General features: G+C 47.2%; 1 long non-coding RNA gene across 1 annotated transcript; it reads right to left on the bottom strand.

The window, feature by feature from the left end:
- Positions 1-8,064: 8,064 nt before the first annotated feature.
- Positions 8,065-12,369, bottom strand: LOC131493555 (uncharacterized). Its single transcript, XR_009252741.1, has 3 exons — positions 11,754-12,369; positions 8,361-8,401; positions 8,065-8,248 (listed from the first exon to the last, which is right to left on the bottom strand). It is a non-coding gene; the product is annotated as an uncharacterized LOC131493555 (long non-coding RNA).
- Between the last annotated feature and the right edge of the window lie 13,041 nt (positions 12,370-25,410).

Genomic DNA, 25,410 nt, shown 5'->3' with positions numbered 1-25,410 from the left:
GCAGCCACCACAGCCCCCAGCTCCTTCAGGGTCTGCCCCAGAAGCTCTACCCTCGGCTTCCTTCCTGGGCAGCCCGTGTCTGGTGACAGCGGGGTGGGCGTATGAGGGCTGTGCATTTCTGCCAACTTCTGCCAACTTCTGCTCTGATGGACAAACTCATTTCAAAGCTCCCCATCAAGTTGGCCAAGACCTTGTCGGGCTTGTGTGGTATTGGAGTGTCTTCCTCCACCCGGTCCTGCACATGCTCCCTCTCCTTCGTAGGTGCTGATCCTCAAAACATCTCGCTATCAGCATCTGCCTCTGGAGAACACAATCTGCAACGAGAAGCCTCACCCCTGCCCCGTCCATTGTAAGGTGGCCACCAACAGCTGGCTGCTTCCAAAGCCACCGACCTTTGGGGTCCAGGCAGAAGTGGGGAGAGGGGTCACCCTCTGAAGCAGTTTTGCTTTGCCTAGAGCCTCACAAAGTCTCCCTGGATTTCTGTGTCCATTTCTGTCCCAGATTTCTTGTCCAGAATCTTAGCAGGTGTCTCATGGGGAAAAAAAAAAAAAAAAAGCATTCTGCCCATTCCTGGCCTTCTGCTGACCAAACAGCTCAAACCCAGACCACATGAAAGGCCAGATGGGAAACAATACATATCATCCACTCCAACCTCGTCCTCAGAACACCCTCTCCTCCCCTGCTCTAAAATAAAAGCTGCCATGCAAATCATTGGTTATGAACCAGACCCAGGGTGGGGGGTGGAGGGTGGAGAGAATCGGAGGAGGAACAGGAGTAGGCTCTGTTCCGCATGTAAAACACCTAGCCCCGAGCCAGGTCCACAGCGAGTGTCCAATAAATGATAGCTATTATCATCATTATTATTATTACGAACCACGAAGCTATCACCAGTAGTTGGTCTGCTGGCAGCAGGAGGCAACGCGGGCTGGGCTGCTCCCTGCTCCAGATCACTAACCCAGGCTAAGTGGTGGTAATTACGACTTTGAGGAATACTAGTAACTGTGCCAAGTTCCAGAACAGCTACAGCAATGAGTCAAGAGGCCTCTGGCTCAGCTCCGGGCTGCAAGGCTGAGCAGAGATTTGCACAGTTGGCCGTGTGGGTACAGTCCAAGGACATTGTGGGAAGACTGTCTCTTGTGGCACCTGGGAGAGGAGAGCCCCTTGGGGACACGCAGTGGAAAGGAGGCTTGGCGGCAGCCTCAGGAGGACTGCAGGGTTCCCAGCCTGTTGCAAGGACCATGTCCCAGCAGCCTGGGCCCTGTGGAAGCCCTTCTGTGGCTCATTAAGGATCTCTGCATGGCCCTGGCTTCACAAGGAGCCACAGACCCCTATGCAGCCTGGCTGGGCCCATGCCAGGGCTGCACTGAGCAGCCAATGATTTCACCAGGAAAGCGCCAGTGCTACGCAAGGCCTCGCGGGAATTGTCCGGGGCTGAAAGAAGCCCCGGTGCACATGAAGCTTGTGACACAAGGAGTCGACGTCTTCCTTTTCAGAAAGGTGATCTCTTCCCCCTGCCCCCTTGGAAATTTGCCCCTGCCTTACCCTGAATAACCAATGGGCAAGCAGACAGGCCCGGTGAAGTCTCAGCTGAGAGGCAGGTAAAATGCTTTCTTCCCCGCAATTTCCTCTGCCTCCCTTACTCCCCATAGCTCACAGTCCCAAAGGCAGCAGGACAGGACAAGGTGGGCAGGGGCCCAGCAAGGAGCTCCCCCTGGCCCAGTACCTGGCCCCTATTTCCTGCATGTTCATAGCTCATCAGCTCCCTCCAGCTTGGAGGGGAAGGTGGAGCTCTCCCCCCAATTCCTTCTGGCCAGGAGACTGAACCTCTGCAGAATGCTTTTGCTCGGAGTGTGGAATGAGCTTCTATGATCAGTTACTTCCCACCAAGTCCACACCCCCCCGAGATCCAGGCTCATGGACCCACCATCCTCTCCCCGCCTCCAAGCTTCTGTCACATGCTGTTCCTTTTCCCTGGAAGGCCTGCGTCCCACTGTGAACTCCCAAGCATTGGTCAGTGCCCATCTCAAGCATCCATTCCTCTTTGTAACTCTCCCTGACCTCCTTCTCTCCCCTGCCTCCCCCTTTCCCAATACCCACTGATTTAATCCTTGATCCCTCCCCCGTGCTCCCACTTCACCTGAAGCTTCCTCCTAACTTTGCAAAGTATTTCTCTGTCTCCCCTGCAAGCTCCTCCACATTTAGGGGACCCTGACCCACATTAGGGGACCTCTGGCATCTGGCAACTGGGAGGCATTGCTATGTATTTATCGCAATGATGGGAAAGGAACATTTTCAGGTCAGAGGACAGGACAGATCAATGGGGAGAGATAAGAAACGACTCAGAAGAAACTGGGGGAAAAAAAGAGAAAGAAGGGAGTAGAGAAGGAGGGAAGAAGAAGGGACAGGCGTGAGATGGAGGGAGAGTGAGCTTAGAGATGGGGAAGTGGGGATAGGCTGGTGGCTCACGGACCGGGCCCCATTATACCTTCTGTGGGCGGCTCCTTGCTCCGGGTGCTGCTCTTGAAGGCTGGGGATGGCGGCCCTGGGAGACACCCAGATGGCAGTACAGGCGAAAGCAGCAGCTCCATAAAAGATGTGCCTGAAGAAGGCGCTGTTGGTACCAAGTGGCCCCTAAGCCAAACCCGAGATCAACCCTGGTCACACGCCAGGTTCTAGCAAAAACCCCGGGTCTGAATTCCACTTACTCTTCAGGCTTTGTGGTCCATCTGCCAGTCTGCCAAGTGGCCCTGACGCCAACCCTTGACCAAGCACTCCCCTGGCCTACAAGGGGCATCCTGCCTTTCCTTCATCCTCACAACTATGTTAAAACCAAGTCGATTGTTCTCTTGGTTCCGGTCTCTCCCCACCTCCCCACTTGTGTCTGGCTTCAGATATTGACACTGTGAGTTTGGTTAGAGTGTCAATGGTTTCAAACTGATTGCTACATAACGGTTCCCTATGCTGTCCACGCTCACTAACGCAAGGCCCATATCTTGCTTTCAGACAGCGGCGTAGGACCATGAGGTCTGGGCCTGGATCTTCATTGATAAAATGGGAGCTAACTGGAAAACTCACGTGCTGTTTTATTTACTCATAAGTCCTTGGGGCCATGTGCCTCCAGTGAATTGCCTATCTGGGCCTGGACAGCACATACAATTGCCCCTCAGCTCCCAGTTCCAGTCCTCTGATTGGATGCTGGGAGCAGTCCCCACTCTCACAGACCCCACACGCTCTGGGAATTTGCAGGCTTTTTCATAGTTAGTAACTTGAGTCTTAGCGTATACCTTGCAGAACCTCCCAGGGATGGATCCTCTTCCCCCGGCCTGTGTGTAGGCCAGCAGGGGCCTAGCAAATGCCTACTGAATCAATGAATGAATGAAACAAGTAAATGGAGGAGCGAATGAATAGATGTGTGTACTAAAAAAAAAATCCATGAATGATAGTATGAATGAATAAATGAGTGAATCAGGAAGTCGGGAGACCCACTGAGCACTAGAGGCTACTCCAGACATCCAGGAGGCAAGACTGCGAGATGAGCCCCTGAGAACCTGCATCACAGCCTTTATAAACACTTCCTTTTTCCATTACAAGCGTGACCTGCCTTTTGGAAAGACAATTTAAAGCACATTGTCCCATTCTCTTTAATGTTAACTAGTCAGGACTTCATGATCATTTTCTATCTCAAACCCTCAAGAAGAACCTCGGATTTGAAGTCTGGGACTGTTTGGGCTCCAGGTATCCAATGAAGGCGTAGGGTGCTGCAAGAGGTAGTGAGCTCCCCATTGATGGGGTTTATCAGCAGACAGTGGATATGGTGAAGACAATCTTCTCTGATAGGGTTCCTCCCAAGTCTGAGTTTCTCTGCGCTGCATGTAAGTGGAAAATCATCACCCAGATCCTTCCCCTAGTTTTTCCCTTTGGGTGACACTCAGTACCTGATAGAAAGAAAGCATTCAATAAACAGTCGCTACATGCCATTCATCTGGGAAATGACAGGCTGGATTCCCAAGCATAAAAATTCTATAGCACCCCCTACTGGCACTTATCATAGTTGCAGCTTAACATGTATCTATTAAAGTCTGGTTCACCTACTAGGAGATGAATATTTCTCAACACTTTTTAGGAAGCAATGTAGTATGGTGGTTAGGAGCATGAGCTGAGTTTATACTGCGTCTCTTCTGCCTCTCCTGTGTGACTTTGGGCAAGTTACTTACCCTCTCTGTACCTCAAATTCCTCATCTATAAAAAGGATGAGAGTGCCTACCTTCTGTGGTTGCTGAGGGTGTTAAGTGAAATTATTCAATCTATATGATTTGAACAGTGCCTGTCACATAGTAAGTAACCAGAGCTATTATTTTAATAGTTTTATTTCAGTAAGTAACTGAAGCAGTTACGATTTTAATAGTTTATTTATAGGAAAAACTATAGAGTCACAATTACTTATCCTCCAAACTTCATAAATATTTTCCATCATATGTCAGCATAGTTTGAAGGCAAAGCAGTCAACAATTTGATTCCCTAAAGTTTAAAAAAAATTTTTTTTTACATTTATTTATTTATTTTTGAGAGACAGAGCACAAGTTGGGGATGGGCAGAGAGAGAGGGAGACACAGAATCGGAAGCAGGCTCCAGGCTCCGAGCTGTCAGCACAGAGCCCAACGTGGGGCTCGAACTCATGGACCGTGAGATCGTGACCTGGGCCAAAGTCGGACGCTCAACCGACTGAGCCACCCAGGTGTCCCTCTCTAAAGTTTTGAACTTCCTTCAGTGTTCCTTCCCCAAGCCTACTTGAAGATGTATTTTGTTTTTCAACTCAAGGACACTCTCTTCTTCAATTATAGAGTCACCTCTGTAAAGCAGTCTGCTTCTGGGATTTCCACCAAATGGACAGTGAATTTCCTGGGGCTCTGGCCCTCCCTGTCTACTTTTACTTATATTCCACATTCATTCTGAAGTTCTTTTCCTTTTTGCTTATCATTTGTGTACTACCTCTTCAAAATCTTCATCTGAGTTTTGGGAGAATTTCTTAAGCTAGTTTTCTAATTAATCAGCTGCTCTTCAAAGTTTTCATTTGGCTAAGTACAGCCTTGATGGAGTAGAAGCGAATGAAAAGCATACCTTTTCTTCCTAAGACCTCTTTATTGTTTTCAGGTTATTTTATTTATTTTTATTTTACAGAGAGAGAGCACAAGCAGGGAAGAGGGGCAGAGGGAGAGAGAGAGAGAGAGAGAGAGAGAGAGAGAGAGAGAGAATCTTAAGCAGGCTCCACACTCAGCACAAAGCCTGATGTGGAGCTCGATCCCATGACCCTGGGATCATGACCTGAGCTGAAATCAAGAATCAGGCACTCAACCGACTGAGCCACCCAGGTGCCCCTTCAGATTGAGCTTTTAAAATCAACATAATGGCATCTCATACAATAAGGAGGGCTTTTTAAAGTTCTTCTATACTTTCTGCAATATTTTTCCCATCACATACAATGTTTGTGCTGAATGGGCAGCCCTTCTCTTTGAACTGCTAAGTCTTTTCACAAAACCAACATCTTTTCACCATTTCCTCATACTTGTTGATCTTCACCTTGGGTAATCCGCTAGTAATTAGTAAGTTACTATATCTTCCCCAAAAGTGACCAAGGGCAATGAGTAATTGGGGTTCATAAATTAAAATTAGCTTCAGCTACAATGACAAAATTTAAAAAAATATATAACAGTGGTTTAAAGAAGATATAAGTTCATTTCTCTCTCAAGAAACAGAAATTCAGAAGCTGTCAGTGTATCTTTTTTTTAATGTTTATTTTGAAAGAGAGAGATAGAGAGCAAGCAGGGGAGAGTGAGAGGGAGACAGAGAATCCCAAGCAGGCTGCACACTATCAGCACAGAGCCCGACGTGGGACTTGAACTCACGAATCGTGAGATCATGACCTGAGTTGAAACCAAGAGTCGAATGTTTAACCAACTGAGCCACCCAGGTGTCCCTGTCAGTGTAGCTTTGATTCAGTGTTCCACTGTGTCAAGGGTTCTGGCTCATTCAGTCTTGCTGCTGTAGCTCCCTCAGCATGGGGTCTGACCTCATAGCTCAAAGTGGATGCTTCAACTCCAGCCCTCAAGTCCATAATCCAGCCAGAAGTAGGAAGCTGGGGGGAAACTCATACACCTCCCTTTAAGAACACTTCCTGGGGATGGCCATCATCATTTCTACTTATCTTCCAGAGGCTAAACCTCAACCATATAAACATACCTAGCTGTAAGGGAGACTAAGAAATGTAATTTTTATTCTGAGTTGCCACTTGACCAACTAAAAATTCTGCTATGAAAAAAAGGGAGAATGGATATTAGGTATGTTTTGTTTAGGTTTATTTATTTATTTATTTTTGCAGTCTTGGAGATGGCCGTAAAAGGCCTGAATCTTACTCCTTCTTCTGCCACCAGAAATTTCTAACATAGAACTCTTCCCTTATTTCCATTTGTACCACTCTGATCCAAGAAGAACTAAGGAGCAGGGCAGAGTAAAATTGTTTCATTCCCTCCACCAACCAATGGATAGCAGAGCAAGCAGCCAGTACCTGCCTCTACCTGAGTTGCCCACTTCCATTTTTATCTTGTTTTGTTTTGCTAAAACTCTCGGAGGTCTCAGAGAAGTGGCTAAGATCTCTTTGTGGTTTTCAGAAATTATGTAGAATTTCCCTGTTACTTTGGTTGTAACAACTTCAGCAGGAACAATGAGAAGAAATCAAATTCAAGAACTTAGTTGGCATCTTGGTTCAAGAGCCTAAAACACAGACTGGACCCATGAGTCCACTGTTTAAAATCCTGCCCTCAGTAAATCCACAGGTAGATGCCAATATCCCCTGTCCTCAGGAAAACACAAATTACAACAGCATGAGAAGCCACTAGAAACCCATCAGAATGGCTCAGGTTTCAAAGATGTAGAGCCCCTGGAATTATCATACATTGCTGGTAGGAATGCAAAATGTTACTACCTTGGAAAACAGTATGGGAGAAGTTAAACATATGCTCCTCATTTGACCCAACAATTCCGCCCCTGGATATTTACCCAAAATATCTAGGTATTTATCTAGATGTTTACTCTAAAAATAATTGGCAAAGTTTTCCATGATCTGGCTCCTGTCTCCTTCTCCAGGCTTCAGATATCCATATAATGGATAGCCGTGACTGCTACTGCTCAAAACTCCAACCAACCAGCTATGTCTTCGATGCAGAAAGTACAGAGGGTGGGGCAGTCCATTATTGCTTAATACATGCAGGATTCCTGGCAAATACTGTCTTTCAGGTCCCAGGATGTAGGGAAATAATAAAAGAAGACCTAAGTGGCCAGGGGGCTGGGAACTGTTGAAAAGATGCTCTCTTAGTCATTCAGCACCTGGACATCAGTCCATCGATGCCCACCAGAGCTTGCCAGTTGCAGCAACAAACTCCTAAGTATTTTTGCTAAGACAGCCCTCTTATTTTCCTGCTGGAGAACACATTTCAAATTTTAAAGATAAAAAAAAACCTCAGATACTTTTAGTCACTCATTGCATACCACCCATAATTTGTCACTCTGTCTTGAAACCCTCCCCTGCATGGCTTGGCTTTAATGGGTTCAGCATTTAGTGAGCTAGGCAGTGGATTATGTGTGAAATGCATTAACCTCTCATATGATTGTAGAAATTGCCTTAATAAAATAGAGCTAAATCCTACTTAATAGCATAAAACAGAAGCCACTGTGTTCCAGGGATGCTAATGACCTGTGAGTCATCCTTTTTGATTTTTATAAGGTTGAACATTCGGAGTTTGTCCCTTTTTATGAAACTTTTCGGCTTGAATAACTGCTGGAAAACACACAAGTTAAGGTAAGTTTCCTGCTCACAGACAGCCAGAGAGCCAAGTAACTTCCATCAGCTTCTTAAAGCTCATCATCCTGAGACAGCTTGAGCCTCTGAGGGCACAAATGCAGAAGACAAAGAGGAAAGAACTGGTTATGGAATATTTGCCTAGTGTTTTCCTGCTCACAAAGCTCTTCTTCACCCATCACAATTGAGTCACCTCACATCACAGGCTTGGGAAGTATGTACTATTATCTCCATTTAATGGGTAAAGAAACTGAGATTCAGGGAGGTACCATAATTTGCCAAATTCTCACAGCCAATAAGATGAAGAACCAGTTCTTGGATCCAGGTCCTCTGAATTCAAGTCCCACGCTGCCCCTAAATGCTGTTTTCATATTTATCCTTGATGATAGTCACCTCCTTATGAGATGGAAGGAAAAGGTAATAGGTGCTCAGTAACCTGAAAAACGGCCATGATTTGACCTCCTCCCTGTCACCACCAACTGAGATACATCACGCCAGTATCTGTTACCTCTTAACAGGACCATGGTTTTCTGCCAGTCCTTGTAGTAACTGTAATCATAGGAATGATTATTATGTAATAACAGTAACAAAAACAGTAATAATAGTAATTGCTGGTCTTATTATTATCATGGGGTCAAGGCATGAGCTAGATTAACTATACAGTTGTCCTTAATTTTCCACCCCTCCCTGTATCAATGAGACTTCACTGATCCTTCCATAAAGAAGCAGAGACATTTCCATACCCTTTGAATCTAGTCTCTGATTTGCTTTGGTCAAGAGGAAACAGCAAAAATGATGATGCACCAGTTGTGAGCTGGTGCCCTTTCTCTCTCTCTCTCTCTCTCTCTCTCTCTCTCCGAACCTGCCACAGCCATGACTACATGCCTTGGCTTACCCACTGGAGGATAAGAGACTGCATGGAACAAAGCTGGTTTGTCCCAGCTCAGGACATCCTAGACCAGCCAGCCCCCAGCTGACCTAGTAGATGACCACAGACACAAGCAAACCTATCAAAGGTTAATTGAGTCAGGCCTAGATTAGCAGGACCCCCACCAACCCATAAACTAATGAGAAATTATAAATTATTGTTGTTTTAAGTCACTACATTATGGGATGATTTGTTACACAGCAATAGCTAGCTGCTATAAAGTGGAAGCAGAATTAGACCGAGGTCTTAGAGGCTCCATAGCCTGGATTCTTTCTTATGGAAGAAATCCATAGGAGGAGGATTCTTACTCTGTATGGTAAGAAGCCATACAGAGGCTCCATTCTGTATGGACAGGTAACGTCCTTCTAAACAACCCCAGGCAGCAGTGTTGGGAGGGATGTCAATGTCATCCTAATGGAGAAGGATAGGCTGTCTTGTACACTGAGACTTTGGACCATTGTCTATTTGAACAGGAAAGTGGAAAGACTCAGATGACCTGGGTTCTGAACCCAGCTAGATCGGTATAACCTTAAACAAGCCACACATCTGTCTAGGCTTCAGTGATCTTACCCATAAGGTGAAGAGTCAGGATGTACTTGTTAAAGAACTAGTATTTGCCAACAGCTGCTGTGTTAAGTAATGTGATACATGCCAAGGATATGAATTTTATACAATTCTCATCCTCGAGAAGCTCACAGTCTGACAGAGACATAGACATTGTGAACAAACCAAAAAAGGCAAAACATATAGGTCCCATGGTAGACAGAATAATGGCCCCCAAAGAAGTCCACATTTTAGTCCTATATCTGGGAATTTGGGACTAGGTTATCTTATGTGGCAGAGAGCAGTTTGCAGATGTGACTTAGTTAAGGATCTTGAGATGGAGAGACAATCCTGGATTATCCAGGTTGTTACAATTACAACTAATCACAAGGATCCTTATAAGAGAGAGGCAGGAAGGTCAGCATCAAAGAGAAAGCTGTGAAAATACTACTTGTACGTAGCCGACTTGGAAGAGGAGGGAAGGGGCACCAGCCAAAGAATACAGACAGCTTCTAGAAGCCAGGAATACAAGGAAATGGATGCTCCTGAAGAGCCTCCAGAAGGAACGCAGGCCTGCCAACACTTTGATTTTAAACAAATAAAACCCATTTTGGACTTTTGACTTCCGGAACAAGAAGAGAATAAATTTGTGTTGTTTTAAGCCACAAAATCTGTGGTCCTTCCTTAGCTCAGTACCTGGCTCTTAAGACATCCTCTGGCACACAAGAGATGCCTCCCAATGATTCCCTGGTGACACTGCCAGTGTCAGGCCCGAGGGAGCTTTCAAGAAGGTCTTTTGGGGTGCTCAGTCCTCAGGCCCATGGCTTCTCAGATAGATCTGGGGGAAGAGTGTCCTGAGATGTCTTTGGCTGGCAACCAAACTCCACCTCCTCTTGGCTTTTGCTGCTCCTATCTAGCCACATGTTTGTTGCAGACTGAGGCAGAGAGACAGAGAAAGAACCAACCTCAACCTTAGGACCCCTGCAACAGGGCTGCTAGGCACAGAAACTGGTACACGGTTTCCACAAAGGCATTTGGGCCACCTGAGCAGGGAGACAAGAGAAACCAGTGTCTCATTGTTGGCCAAGCGGGCACTCTCAAGGCTGCTTCCTTCCAGAAGGGGCTCCCTTTTGTAGTTCTTACTCAGATGCTGTATAGACTAGCCCTGCATAAGAACCACTGCCCGTTAATGCCTCCTATGACATCTGCTAATCTCATTTCCTCATTGCCCTGTGAAGAGAGGATGCATTCTGAGGTGTGTCCCCTCACAGACATCAGAGGTTGTCATGGATAGGTCAAACCAAGCAAGACTCACGGCTTCAAGCATGGGGATCAATCCCACCCCTCCCCTTTAGTTAATTTCATCCCCCTTGTGTTTAACATAGACTCAGCCTATTCCTCAAACTACTTCATTTGTCTCTGCAAGAGAAGATTCTCAGAGATACGCGTTTTAAACAAGTCTTCACTTTCATCAGGGTAACATATGTGATTATAGCTTTCCACCTGAGCTCTGTTGTAATACCAAGTGGTCCTTGTCACTTGAGGCCCTCAAAACCGGCCTCAGGAATTACAAATGGCCCCCCAGCCAAGTTCTAGGAAGCAGATTGACCCTATGTACTGTAAGACCATCTTACCCCTCCTGCCTTATGAGCAGGTCACTTACCTACTGCCCTAAGAGCAAGACGAGCTCCACTGACTCAAAGGCCAGAGCTCTTGCTTTTTAAAAGCGATCTCTTAGCTCTGCCCCAAGAATGTCATTCTTAGAAAAGATATACATATAGTATCACAACCATGGACAACCTCAGAGAAACTGTGGGTATTTCATGGGGATCCAAAAGTGGCACCAAAACAATTGTCTGTGTTGCTTCAGATCAATGACAGTCTTTAACCCTTGACCGCAGGAATCCCTAAAGTCAGCAAGTTATGCCCTCTGTGCCCCAGGCAATCACAGCATAGCACTTCCCCAGAGACAGAGAGTCCCACAGTCTAGCCTGGGAGCTCCAAGACCACTGACCCCACGCAGAGTTTCCGCTCACCCTGACACTGGTCCAGAGCCCTGACTGCCCTTCCTGCATTCATCTGGCTTTAGGGGGGCTGAGTGGTGGTGCCAGAAAGTCAGTCCAACCAGGAACGGATGGGCACCAAGGGAATGAAAATGTGTTTTAGAAATCATGAAGCACTACATAAACAGTCTATAAATGTGAGGTCCCATTTCGAGACTATCCTTGTCACACACATCCCCCACCCTGTTGCCCGCCCTGCCCCACCCCCTCCCACCCTCCTTACCTAGATCTTGCTCTGGGGTTGGGTGAAGCTTGGTTTTCCATCTCAACCTCTCTACTCACCAGCCGTGGGACTTTAGCCGCATTGTCTGACTTCCCTATGCCTCAGTTTCCTAATTTGTAAACTAGAGGTAAAAATATTTCTTACCTTGTGGGATTAGGAAGAGTTCATGAACGTGAAGTGCTCAACGCGGTGTCTGACACAGAGGGATAAATGCACAACCCAGCCTCATACTTCCTGGCTTTTGCACATGCTGTTCCCTCTGCCCGGAGAATTCCTACTCTCTTTTCAAGGTGCACCGTTGATGTTATTAGATCTTCTAGGAAATGTTCTCCATCCCCTCCAAGCTGAGTCCTCCACTGCCTCCTCTGTGCTCTGCACAATGGTGCCCCTCCTCCATGACAGCATTGGCCACACCAGAGTTACCATTTTCATTGCATGTTTCTCTCTCCCCAGTTATGAAGTCCTGAGGGCAGGAACTACGCCATCCATCTTTGGATCTCCAAATTATGGTTTCATGCCTGGTATAAAGCAGACACTCAATAAAGGTTGGCTGACTTAATGGAAGTAATGAACTCGTTACGCTCGTTAATGAGGGAGAGGCAAGGAAAACACACAGAAGAGTGTGACAGCCATGTAAGATATAGTGGGATCAAGCGTTCCTTCAAGCAGTGTAAGTAATAAACTCTACAGCTGTGACCCTCCACCCTACTGACTTAATTGATCTGGGGTGGGACCTGGGAATTCAAAAAAAAATTTTTAAGCTTCCCAGGTGATTCTAATGTGCAGCCAGATTTGAGAACTACTACTTTACCCTCCTGCCCTAAAGTCTTGTCCTATGAGTTCAGAGGGGCAATTCGTTGGGCTTCCCAGGTCCCACACAGCCCAGCCCCACCCCCCAAGAGGTGATGCCTTCCAAGGGGGGTTGGCCCTGGGGATCTAATCTGGCAGCCGAGCACCTGAAAGTTAGGGCAAATAAGAAAGGGGGGCTGGACAGACAGGTGAAGTGCACAAGACAGGTAAGAGGGGTGTGAGCTGAGCAATGGGTCCCAGATCAAGTCAGACCCATCACTCTTCAAGATCCAAGCAGAGGGTCCCTTCTGAGAAGGCTTTGCTCACGCACCTCCATGCCCAGAGCTCTCTGTAGCTCTCCATCAGCCCCTGCCCACCTCTCTCCAAGGCAACGCTCTCCTGTGAGCAACCCTACCTCAATCCTGGGGATCCTCAATGGTTAGTAAATAGCGAGGTGAAGAGAAGAGTCCAAATTACAGAGTATTTTTAAAGAAAAGCAGGATAACTAACTGTCTTCAAATGTAAAAAAATGCTCCCACCAAAAGCTAACAGAATAGACCCAAGGCAGCACAGAGAAAGAGAGGAGTCATCTGCAATTAGCACTCTGTTGATATGTAAACAGCAGCCTCAAAGTAGTTGAAAATAGTTTGTTTGCTTGTGTGAATTAACATTCCCTTGCAATATTATGATAACAATGGCCTACCTTAGTTTCCCTGCGCGCCTCCCCCCCAATCTTGTTTACACTCTTATTAACAGTGAAAAGGAAGCCCGGTTTTACTGGCTTCAAATCACCCTAGACTGCAGACCACCGAAGTCTGAATTAATGAGCTTGAACTGTATGCATCTGTATCCTGAAGCTGTCTCAGCTCCCCTGCACAGGTTTTCCTTCCAGGACCATGTCTCAGATGACAGAGCCTCTGTCCTCTTGGAAAATTCTATTACTGATCCTGTTTACAGATGAGGGAGTGGAGGCACAGAAAGCTGAGGCAAATGGCCTGAGTTGCACAGCATCTCAGCCCAGGGAATCTGCACTAGCACCTGTGTTCTTAATCATAAGCATCCCAGTCCTGGGGAGAAGATCCAATTTCCAGATCGGCCATCAACCGTGATCTCTTCTACCTGACCAGCCCTGGGGCTTCCTCCCCTGGCCCTGCGTGGCTCCCTCCTCTTGGTAACTGTGAGTACCAACCTGTCTTTCCAGTGGCAACCGTTTCCTGATCTATTGGCCTCACCATACCTGAACCTGTTTCCTCATCTGCGTCGATTGAGAATAGCACTGCCCTCTCAGGTTTGTTGTGGGGACGAAATGAGATGATGCATGTAGAGAGCACCTAATGTAGCACCTACTACACAGTAAGAACTTCATAAAAGCAGTATTATCACTGGCCTTGCTGCTGATGGTATATTCTCTTTGCTTCTAAGACCCACGCTTCACAGATAAGGAATCCAAGACCCAGGGATGTGTGACTTAGGGCATCCTGCCCAGTGCCACTTGGCAAGCTGACAATGGGGCAGGGATTGGAACTCAAGTCTCCTGCCCCCCAACAGCCCCTCTCGAGCAGCTAAATCCCCGTGCTGGTGCTGGGGTCCGTTCCCTCTGCAGATGCCATGAATCATCAGGACCAGTCTTAACATACACACATGCATACACACACACACACACACACACACACACCACTTCCGTTTTCTTCCCACTAAGGAGGTCTTGCTTTTGAATTGCACATGGAGGTGAAATCACTGAGCCTCTCCTTTTGCTTTGCGCCCCAGTGTACACAACAGGGTTGTCAACATGTGACACAGTGACAGAAGACGGTGTAAGTGCACGTAGCGGGCCCTTTACTTTCCACCATCAACACCACTCAGGAGAACAGAGAGTGGGCTCCAGCTAAGCCGGCTTTTCTTTAGCTTCTTTACTTCTTTTCTGATTCTTTGAGGGTGGTGAGCAGGGGTGGGGGTTGCCTCCACTTTTCCCACCTCCCCAAAATATCCTCGGCAGCAGCTGCCAGGGACCCTCCTCCAGCACAGAGCACAGATGGAGTGGAGGCCTCCATAACCAATAGCCCCATCCGTCCTCCTGCACCAAACTCTGTCTCCCCACCGACAGGCTCCTTCTGGGGGCAGGACCAGCCGGTGCCCAAGTCCTTCTGAAATCAAAACCCTCTGGATATGATTTAATCAACAAATAAATAAAATAGTATTGGACTACAACCAAAGTATAAAATAAATATATATGAGTCCATACAAAGATAAATGAGTGAACCAATAAATAAAGGGGGAGAAGAGACAAATGTCTGATGCAAAGAATTCCAAATAATTTATGTAGATCCTCTGTCCTCAACGAGGTGGACCATAACTCTCCACCTTCAGGTCCTAGGGCGTCCTTCCAAAGAGTACAGAGTATGGAAAGAGTATGGAAAGTAGGGATAAAGAGCAACTTTTCAGTGGGGAAACCAACCAACATGCCTCACCCAGCTGATCAAGCAGTGATGAGTCACGTGGATCGGATACATCCTTGATATGGTGTGATGTGAAGAGGATGGCATTCACCTCCGGGGTCTTTCTCCAAAAATCCATAACCCCAGGCTAATCATGAGAAAAATACCAGACTAATCCCAGCCAAGGGACATTCTACCCAAAACTGTCAAGATCATCAATAAGAGGGAAGTCTAAGAAACTATCCCAGCCATGAGGAGCCTGGGAAGCCATGATGAGTTGGCGTCCTCATCATCCACATGATGGAATGTGGTGTCCTGCATGGGGTCCAGGAACAGAGGAAAGACATTAGGGGAAAACTAAGGAAGTGTTCATGAAGTATGGACTTTAGTTAATAACAACACATCAGTATTGGTTGGGATTGTGATAGATGTACCAGACTGACATAAGTAGTTAATAATAGGGGGAATTATATGGCAGCTCTCTGTACTCTCTTCACACTTTTTCTCTCAATCTAAAACTAATTTAGGGCAACTGGGTGGCTCAGTCAGTTGAGCGTCTGACTTAGGCTCAGGTCATGATCTCTTGGTTAGTGGGTTCGAGCCCTGTGTTGGGCTCTCTCCTGTCAGCGCAGAGCCCGCCTCACCTCCAAAGCTCAGTCTCCCTCTTTCTGCTCATCCCCCACTTGCTCACATGGGTGCATATGCCTGTGCTCTCTCTCTCTCTCTCTCTCTCTGTCAAAAATAAACATTTAAATAATATAAAAACAGGGAGGGGGACAAAACAAAAAAGACTCATAAATATGGAGAACAGACTGAGGGTTACTGGAGGATTTGTGGGAAGGGGATGGGCTGAATGGGTAAGGGGCACTAAGGAATCTACTCCTGAAATCATTGTTTCACTATATGCTAACTAATTTGGATGTAAATTTTTAAAAAAACAAAAAATAAAAGTAAAAAAAATAAAAGTAAACATTTAAAAAAATAAGTAAAACTAATTTAAAATAAAAATCTATTTAGGGGTGCCTGGGTGGCTCAATCAGTTAAGCGTTTGACTTCGGCTCAGGTTATGATCTCGGGGTTGGTGAGCTCGAGGCCCTTCCGCCCTCCCCCTGCCACCTCTGTCCAGCTCTGGGATGACAGCTCAGAGCCTGGAGCCTGCTTCAGATTCTTTGTTTCTCTCTCTCTCTCTCTCTCTCTCTCTCTCTCTGCCTTTCTCCAGCTTGTGCTCTCTGTCTCTCTCTATCAATAATAAATAAATAAACTTTAAAACAATTATAAAAAATTAAATAAATAAATAATAAATAAAAATTGATTTAGAAAACAAAAAATAACAAAACCTCCTGGGCAGTCCAGGACACCCTGCTTACATTGCATTACCTCACGAAATCATGAATACTGCTGGAGGGCCCTTGTCCCCACCCTTGGTGTGCCTGAGGTGGGGGAGTAGGAGAAGGGCAGGCAGGGACCCAGCAAATGGACAGAGCCCACCTCTCCTTTCCACATCAGCTCCCTTTCATCTGTTTTTATCCTCACTTTCCACATAGGATTTTCACTAGAACAAAGAATTCCTCTGCTCACAGGAAAGGAACACTACTGACCCAGTCCAGTCCCACCATAAAAGTTCCAGAGAGAGGAAGGGGAATCTTCAGGGGATTCACCTAGAAAGGGACAGAGCTGGAGCTGAAGTCACAGATCATGGGGGGGTACCTCACAGCGTCCCCCAGGTGCTGCCCACAATCTCACCTGTGAGTCTGGAGCTCCTTGAGGCCCATCTGTGTCTGTCGGACCCAGAAGAGAACTTGAGACAGGGAGGAGATCAACAATCCCTGAGGAAAGAATGAAGGATATCATTCCCGTCGCATGACTGTTCTAAAATGCCAGTGCTGTCCAAAACTAGAGAATTCCGCCCACATTTCAGATAACTGCAAAGTAGAGAGGTTTCCCCGATCTATGCCCATGGAGTGTGTGATTTTATTAAAACAGACTCTTTTATATCTTTCAGTGAACCTGTGTACCGGAGGCTGGCTTTGGAGAGACGTTCATGTATCCATTCACTCATCTTAAAAGCTTTATAGAGTGCCTCCCACACATTATTAACAAGGGAACACTAATATTCATACAATTGGCATTCACCGAGCACCTGCTATGTGTCAGGCTCGGTTCCAGGAGCAACAGATGCAGCCCCGAACAAGCCTGGCACATGCGTGCCCTCGGAAAGCTTATACTCCGGCACCCTACCAGCGCCCCTTCTTGCCACTCGATGCTTCCTGAGTGCCCCTCTTTGCCACTCGGTGCTTCCTGGGTGCCCCTCCTTGCCACTCGGTGCTTTCTGGGTGCCAGGCATCATGATCAGAATCTCTCACCTGATCTTCACAACAGCCCTCACAGGTGAACACCATGGATGTCCCCATTCTTTAGATGAGGAAATGCAGGCCTGGCCCCTGGCCCAAAGTCATTCAGTCCACAAGTAGCCAAGCCAGGATTTGAACCCAGGCACTCTGAATTGGGGACGTGCATTTCAGTGACCACATGAGGGTGTCAGCGTGGGCCACGGAGGCCTGGCTGGTGAAGCACACACATCAGGCACCGTAGTCACATAGGAAACAAAGCAGCCTTTATTCCCGGCAACTGGTAATGGGTCCAGTGTCTATCCCTCACGCCCTTATATGCAGAGCTCTGTGGAAAAAGCTGAGACCAGGAGGAAAGCTTTGCCGGGGGGGGCCTGAACCTCCAAACCTAGGATGGTGAGACCCTCAGAGCAGGCCCCATGTGACACCTCTCTCATCAGAGAGGAAGGAGGCAGGGCTGCATGCCTGGCTGGTTTCGCAGGTGGAAGAGGGGCAGAGCCTCCATCCCTGCCTTTAAGATCCAGACATGCCACCCACGAGTGCAATTTGTTCCAGAGAATGTCCTTACTCTGACCCATCAGATTATCAACATCTCCCGTGGGAGGGCACAGTTAAGAAGGGGTTGGAGAGGGGACACTTCCAGGCACGAAGGGAGGCAGGAGCAGAGAGAAAGCATGGGGAGAGGAGAAACGATGTCCCCTTGTCACACTGTGGGCCTGGTCACAGGTGCCACAGGAGAATAAGATGGGCTTCCTGTCCTAAAGCAACTCAACTCGCAAGAGGGTTACACAGGCTCTAAGCTTCTACATGAGTAATACAACCCAGCAGGGCTGAACCAGCTGGTTGGGGGTGGAAGAGGCTTCTCAGAGGAGGGGAAGGCCTTGGTTCCTTCATCCAAGCTGGGTTTGAAGGGTATGTTGAAGTTCTCCACAGAGAAGGGAAAAGAAGAATACAGCAGTAAGGACCAAGACCAGAGCATGGCAGCCACGTGTGGGTCACAAGATTCTGAAGGGGCAGGTGTACCTGGAGGGTGCAGGGTCCGGCAGGCTTGTGAGGCAATGAGGCTGGGAAGATGGGCTGGGAGTCTGACTCCAGTGGCCCATGTGTGTGATGCTGGGGAACTTTGCCTTTTTTTTTTTTTTCAACGAGCCCTGGGATAAGTTTGAGTTACTTGGTTTTGTTGTGGGTTGGGGGCTTATGGGGTCAGATTTGTGATTTAGAGATTTATTCTGACAACCAGTCCAAAGAACTCATTTTCATTCAAGTAATGTCCCTGACACTCCACAGGGGGCTGGAGATATAATGGCGAACTGCGCCAACCTGATCCCAGCCATCACTGAGCTTAGGGATTGGCAGACAAGTTAGACACGAGATCGGTATTTAATTCCAACTGTGACAAGTCCATAGACAAAAAGTCCAGGGGATGCCTGAACATTTATCTAAGGACTCTATAACCTATCGGGCATATCAGAGAAGACTCCCCTGAATGAGAGACATCTAAAGTAAAACCTGAAAACTGACAAGTGTCCTCTTGGGGGCAAGACGAAAGAGCTCCATGTGAGGGGACAGCCTGTGCAAAGGCCATGAGGGATTTGGAGCATGACACACAAAGATGGCCAGTGTGCCTGGAATGCAGCGAGATGAGATTGAAAAGAGAGATAAGGAGCCAGAGAGGGCAGTGTTTCAAAAGCCATGGCAGGGATTTTGGACTTTTTCCTAACATCAGGGTCAAACCACTAAAGGGTTTTAAGAAAAATTATACCAAGATCCTGTTAGCATTTTAGAAAGACTTTTCTCCCTGGCACATGGAAAACAAGGCTCAGTGCGAGCAGGGGGAATGACTGGGGGTAGAATTAGAATCAGGAGATTTGGCGACTGTCTTTGTTGATGTGAAGAAGCAAGGGAGAATGTGAGTCTGAGGATTTGAGCTTAGAGGGAGGGCAGTTGGTGACCTAGGACCAAGAGGGAGCACAAGAAAGGAACATTGTTGGCAGGGACCAGGAATATCTGTGCAAGAATTCCTACAACCCTCACTATTCAAGAACAAGTTGCAAAGGTGGTCTTCCGAGGAGACAGGAGGAAGAGAGACCACGAGAGGCAGCAGGTGGAAGGCACCCTGGCCTCTCTAGAATCCACTGCTAGTATCTCCCAGAGAAGCTGGCAGGGAGAGGGGCCAGGAGTCTTCTGAGCCACCGTCCTGACCCCGTGGGGACACAAACTTACTTCCCACTGGCTCAGTGAAGCAGAACTAGAGGCACAAAAGTTCCCCACTGGCTGACATTTTGGGGAGCTCACAGAAGGGTGAGTTTCTCATATCCAATCCCAGCACCAATGAGGAGCTGAAACATATTGTACCCATTAAAACAGAAATGCAAATCAGAAAGTCAGGCATTTGTGTCCATGACAACAGGGGGAACGTATTTTGGCAAATCTGAGTTCATTTATATTCAAATAAATATTTCAGTCTATGACTCTGGCACTTTTTTGCATGAGATATTTCAGAACCATATTGAATGTTGCTCTCACGCTAAGAACTTGAGAATTAAAATGAGGGCCAATTTCAAAGTCTATCAGGCTCCAAGATTTAGGGTTGGTTTTACCTCAAAGAATGATAAAGTAGAGGGTGATTCAGCACATTTGTATACAGACTTTTTGAACCAGAAAGGCCAGCTCACTATTATCCCATGCGGCCCCTTCTTTGTACAAATAGGAAAACAGGCCCAAGCGAGGCTAAGGCTCACCCAGCAACTCAATCCGAAAGTCAGGGTTCCTGCCTCTCAGGCCCATGGTGTCCCCGGCTCATCAAGCCAAATGCTGCAGAGGGAAAGCAGCCAGGGGCGCCTGGGTGGCTCAGTTGGTTGAGTGTCTGCCTTCGGCTCAGGTCATGGTCTCACGGTTCTGTGAGTTTGAGCCCTGCATCAGGCTCTGTGCTGATGGCTCGGAGCCTGGAGCCTGCTTCGTATTCTGTGTCTCCCTCTCTCTCTGCCCCTCCCCCACTCGCGCTCTGTCTCTCTCTCTCTCTTTCTCTCAAAAATAAATAAACACTAAAAAATAAAAAAAAAAAGAAGGGCAGCAGGAATAAGAAGGCTTTAATAACATCATCAATTCTTTCTCTTTCAAGGGAGATTCTTTTCCCTAATTATAAAAGCCATCTACACCCTTTGTGGCAAATCTGTATATTAATGAAAACTCTACAACATTGTCTCTATACACCCTACAATTCCCTATAAAATCACCACAAACATATTAACAGATTCCTTTTCCAGTTTTTTTCTGTGCGCATGTCTTTCCTGAGCTGCAATCTTTATTTATGTATAATTTTGCACGATAAGCTTTTCTCAAGTCATGAAAAACTTTTCATATACAAAAAAGGTTAATGGGTGAGTAATATTCTATGCTATAAAATATCTGATACATTTACTAAGTCATTTATTTAATGCACTGTTGGATATTTATGTAGTCTCCACATTTTTTACTATTTAAATAACACTGCGTTGGATATCTTTGTGCTTAAATCTTGATACATCTTTTTTTTTTTTTTTTTTTTTTTAATTTTTTTTTCAACGTTTTTTATTTATTTTTGGGACAGAGAGAGACAGAGCATGAACGGGGGAGGGGCAGAGAGAGAGGGAGACACAGAATCGGAAACAGGCTCCAGGCTCCGAGCCATCAGCCCAGAGCCTGACGCGGGGCTCGAACTCACAGACCGTGAGATCGTGACCTGACTGAAGTCGGATGCTTAACCGACTGCGCCACCCAGGCGCCCCAAATCTTGATACATCTTAACACATCGGACTGTTTCCTTGGAACAGATTGCTACACGTAGAATTACTGGGCTAAAGACCACAGGCACTTGAAAGCCGCCTGGTTGGTGCCGTGTTCCAGGAAAGGTTATACTGTTTGCTCATGGAATGTGCAACGCCAATCTCACCAACACGTTCCGCACCACCCCAGCGTCGAATGGCACACAGCCCACCAAGAGGGGAGGTGGGAAAGGCCCAGATAAACACTCTGCCACCAGACTTTAGAGGAGCAAGTAGAGGTGTGTCCACCCTCAAGATGGGGAAATGTCCTAAACCAGGTGCTGGCTCTGTCCTCTGGGAGGATCGTCCACATTCATTTTTTTTTTTTAATTTTTTTTTTTAATGTTTATTTATTTCTGAGACAGGGAGAGACAGAGCATGAGTGAGGGAGGGGCAGAGAGAGAGGGAGACACAGAATCAGAAGCAGGCTCCAGGCTCTGAGCTGTCAGCACAGAGTCCGACGCGGGGCTCGAACTCACAAACCATGAGATCATGACCTGAGCCGAAGTCGGTCTCTCAACCAACTGAGCCACCCAGGCGCCCCTCACATTCATTATTTTTTTGTGGCTCCTGTCTCCGGGCTCTCAGAGACCCTTCCTGGCCCACCATCTTCCGTGGCCACATCTGAAGCAGGTGGCAGAGACCATTCCCTCCTTCAAGGCTGTGCACCTTCTAGAGCAGCCTTCTCATGCACGTTCAGGGACTCAGGAGTTGTTTCAAGGCTACTCAGCCAAATCTGTCTCAAGTCTATCTCTTTCTTGTAGCACGTTGCCAAAAGCAGAGAGTAAAATCCAGCATGTTATCGCTTTGACTCTTGCCAGCTGAGTCCCCTAGAGCCTCAGGCCCATTAGGCACATAGTCTGCCTTCCAATTTCTCACAAGGTAACGGTTGTACCAAAGGTTTTGCGCCTGCACATCCTGGGTCTCCATATTTCCAGCCTCCGAGATTCACTTCCTTGCTTCATGCCACCTGACCACCAAGGCAACATCTGATATTTTAGGTTTTTGTCACAGCACCATCCCACTCTGGTACTGGATTATATGTCAGTTGAGGCAATGCTAGCTGCTGGAGAATAACCCTCCCCCCCCCCTTCCCCAGTTCTTAGTGCATTAATACAATATAAGTTTTTTCTAATTCTCTTCAGGTCCGGAAAGGGGGTCTTGATCTGACCATTGGGCTGTTTTCCTAGTGACCAGTGACCCCACTTTCTGGGTTATTTTTATCTGGTGACTCTGTCACATTCAACCTTTGGCTTCTGAGGTCCCCATGTTCGTGGGTATTGAGCTGGAAGAGCATACGGAGAATCAAATGTGGGAGTTTTCCGTGGCCAGGTCTGGAGTGACTCACTCACATCAATTCCACTGACTTTCCACTAGAATTTGGTCACATGGCCACACCTAACTGCAAAGGAGAATGAAACATGTTGTCATCTATAAGCCAAGGAGGAAGACAAATGGCTCCTGGTGAACCCAAAGCAGAGTCTTCTGTCCTTGGACCTTCCCTCCAAGGTCTAACCCCACACTCACCTGGTCTGTCCCATCCACCACACCCTGGTCCTGGCCCCATCAACAGAGCCCATCTTTAACTAAAATCTCATTCATCACAGATTTCTTTTCATCGATTTTGACTTTTTAAAATACTGTATTGAAATATTGTGTACCTCAATGGCGAGTTTTTCAGCATCCCCTTACATTTTACATCTAGGTGAATGTCCAGTCCTCTCACCCAAGTCCCAGCCCTGCTTGTGTTGCAGAATCAAGAAGAGGAACCCCACTGGGGACTAATTTTTCCCCAATTTGAGGGAATCATTTTCCACTCTCTTCTTTTAGAAAGAACAGCTCACCCATGAGGCTCATCCATTGTCTATTATCCCACATGTTATGACAGAAAACAGAACTGAACATGGAGTCAAGTTCTAGCTCAGCCACTGACCAGCTAGGTGTGCGACGCAACACGAGTTTCTTGACCTCTCTGCATCTTCTTGCTTATTTGTAAAATGGGGATCCCAAGTCCTGGGTCATGGGATTTCTCGGCGAAATGAGAGAGCGTGTGAGAAAGCCCTCAGTCCCGGCTCATGGAGGCTTGTAACAAATATTAGCAGAACCTGAATTCCTAATGTTTACCAAAAAGGCCAGCCTGTTCTAGGTTGTGCATGAAATACGAAAATTTCTGCCCTCCTGGGTTTTTCACCTTAATCAGGAGTCAAATGGAATAATGTGTGCAAAGAGCCTTGAGAACAAATCCAACCCTCTGTGCATCTACAACCACAGACGGGCAGGTTGAGGCCTTGGTGCCCTCCTCGTGCCTGCATTTTTAAAACAGGCTGCCTGGTGGAACAGGGAAGGAAAGAGGAGCAGTGGAGCTGAGGGTGGGGCGGGTAGCGACATCGCTTCATCTCAGGCACAGTGATTCTCCTAGCAACCCCCATCAACTTAAAACTCCACCATGCCTCTTACAAAATACCTGCCAGGAGCTCTTCTCCAAAAGGGTCCACAGTCCCTGCCACCGAACATTTTTAGCACATATAAGCCAGAATTTTGAGCATAGATTTAAAGTGGTCCTGTGACATCATGCACAGAATATATAGAAACCTTCCATGAGCACAATATTTGATTTAGCTTTCTTGTCAACTGCACATCTGTCTGGAGCAGCTGCAGGGGCCAGGCACTATTCCGGGCACGGGGGGCAGAGGCAGAGTGAGGGGAATGGTCTCTGCTCCCTGAGAGGCCCACAGTCAAGGCGGGAAGGCAGGATAGACACATGGAACAAAATAACACTTTGATTACTCAGAACCCTAGTTCTGTGAGTGACAGATGCCCTACTCCAACTAGCTTATGCAAGGAAGGTACTGGTTAGGAGAATGTTGGAGTGTCTCTCAGAACCTGTAGAACAATCAGAACCAGGGACTTCAATGCTGCCAGACCTCTCTCCATCCCAATCTCTCCCCCTCGTGTGTGGCAGTGCCTTGTGGCCTGGCTTTCTCCTTCCATGCAATGGAGCACATGGCTGGGCTGCCAATATCTTCACAGCTTGAGATGTGATGGCCTTAGCTGCCCCCAGAGAGACAAATAGGACACTCCTGAGTCTAAAATTCCTAGGGAAGGCACTGATGGCTCATTTCAGAACCCAGGGAACAACAAACTGTAACCAGGGGATAGAATTACAAAGCACCAGCATGGCTCCCATAATAATTACATGGATGGAGGAAGAGTGGCTCCTAGAAAAGGGGAGTGAGAAAGACCCCCTGCAAACCACATAGGGCCCAGCACAATCAGAACCACAAGAGGAACACTAACAGGAGGTCAGAAGATGAGGCAAAAGATCTCAACCCTGGAGCTGTTGTAGTCAGGGCTTCTTGGAGAAGTAGGGCCTCCATGAAGCCCTATTAAAAGGTGGTGCATCAAGGAGCCATAAATGAAAGAGGACCAATGCACTCAGGGGCGAGGATGAAGGAGAAAGGGGATGAAGCCCTTAGCAGCCAGCCCAACTATGTGCCAGTTACCGTGGTAAGACTTTGCATGCGTTTCCTCAATTATTCCCACCCAATTAAAGCCTGTGAGGAAGAAATGAGTATCCCATTTCACAGACGAGGAAATGGAGAGTAGCAGAGATTAAGTAACTTGCCCCAGGTCCCACAGCCCTAAGTGGAAGAGCCGAGCTTTGAACCAGGATGTGTGTGAGGCCATGCCACATGGCCTGGTCTGGCGCCCCTCCCCTGCTGAGCCCACCATCACAGCACTGATGGTTTAAGAAACATCTATTCATTTCCTCAGGAACATTCTTGGGAAGGTGTGTTAGTGTGGGTCCTCTGAGATTAGAAGTGCAAAAACCCATTAGGAGGAGAAGAAAGTGAAAGAAAGTGGGAAGTTGGGGCACCTGGGTGGCTCAGTTAAGCGTCTGACTCTTGGTTTCAGCTCAGGTCATGATCTTGCAGTTCGTGAGATCAAGCCCTTCACTGGGCTCTGTGCTAACAGGGAGGAGCCTGATTCTCTGGATTCTCTGTCTGCCTCTCTCTGACCCTCCCCTCTCCTGCTCTCTCTCTCTCTCCCTTTCTCTTCCTCTCTCTCAAAAATGAAATAAATAAACTTAAAAAAAAAAAAAAAAGGAAGTGGGAAGTCACCCATCAGAAGGGCCCTAGATCTCCTCAGAACAAGCCTGCCTGAGTAGTCCTGCCATGCTCTGTCAGCAGCTGGGGACTGACACAGGAAGCATGACCTTCAGGCACATGCACCAAGGGTTTCAGAGCTCAGCAATGGAGACGCTGGTCAGTTACACTCCCAAGCTTTGGAAATGTGAGAGGCTCCTCATCACTGCCACCACAGAAGAACTGCATCACACTAACGCCCACTGTTAACCATTATCTGGAAGATGTGAGTGTTTTATTTCCATTGCAAGGAATCAGTAAAGGATCTCAAAAGCCAATGA

The sequence above is a fragment of the Neofelis nebulosa genome, chromosome 2 (genome assembly GCF_028018385.1).
Source record: "Neofelis nebulosa isolate mNeoNeb1 chromosome 2, mNeoNeb1.pri, whole genome shotgun sequence".
Classification (NCBI taxonomy): domain Eukaryota; kingdom Metazoa; phylum Chordata; class Mammalia; order Carnivora; family Felidae; genus Neofelis; species Neofelis nebulosa.
The sequence above is the reverse complement of the archived record's forward strand: the minus strand, read 5'-3'. Positions and strand labels throughout refer to the sequence as shown.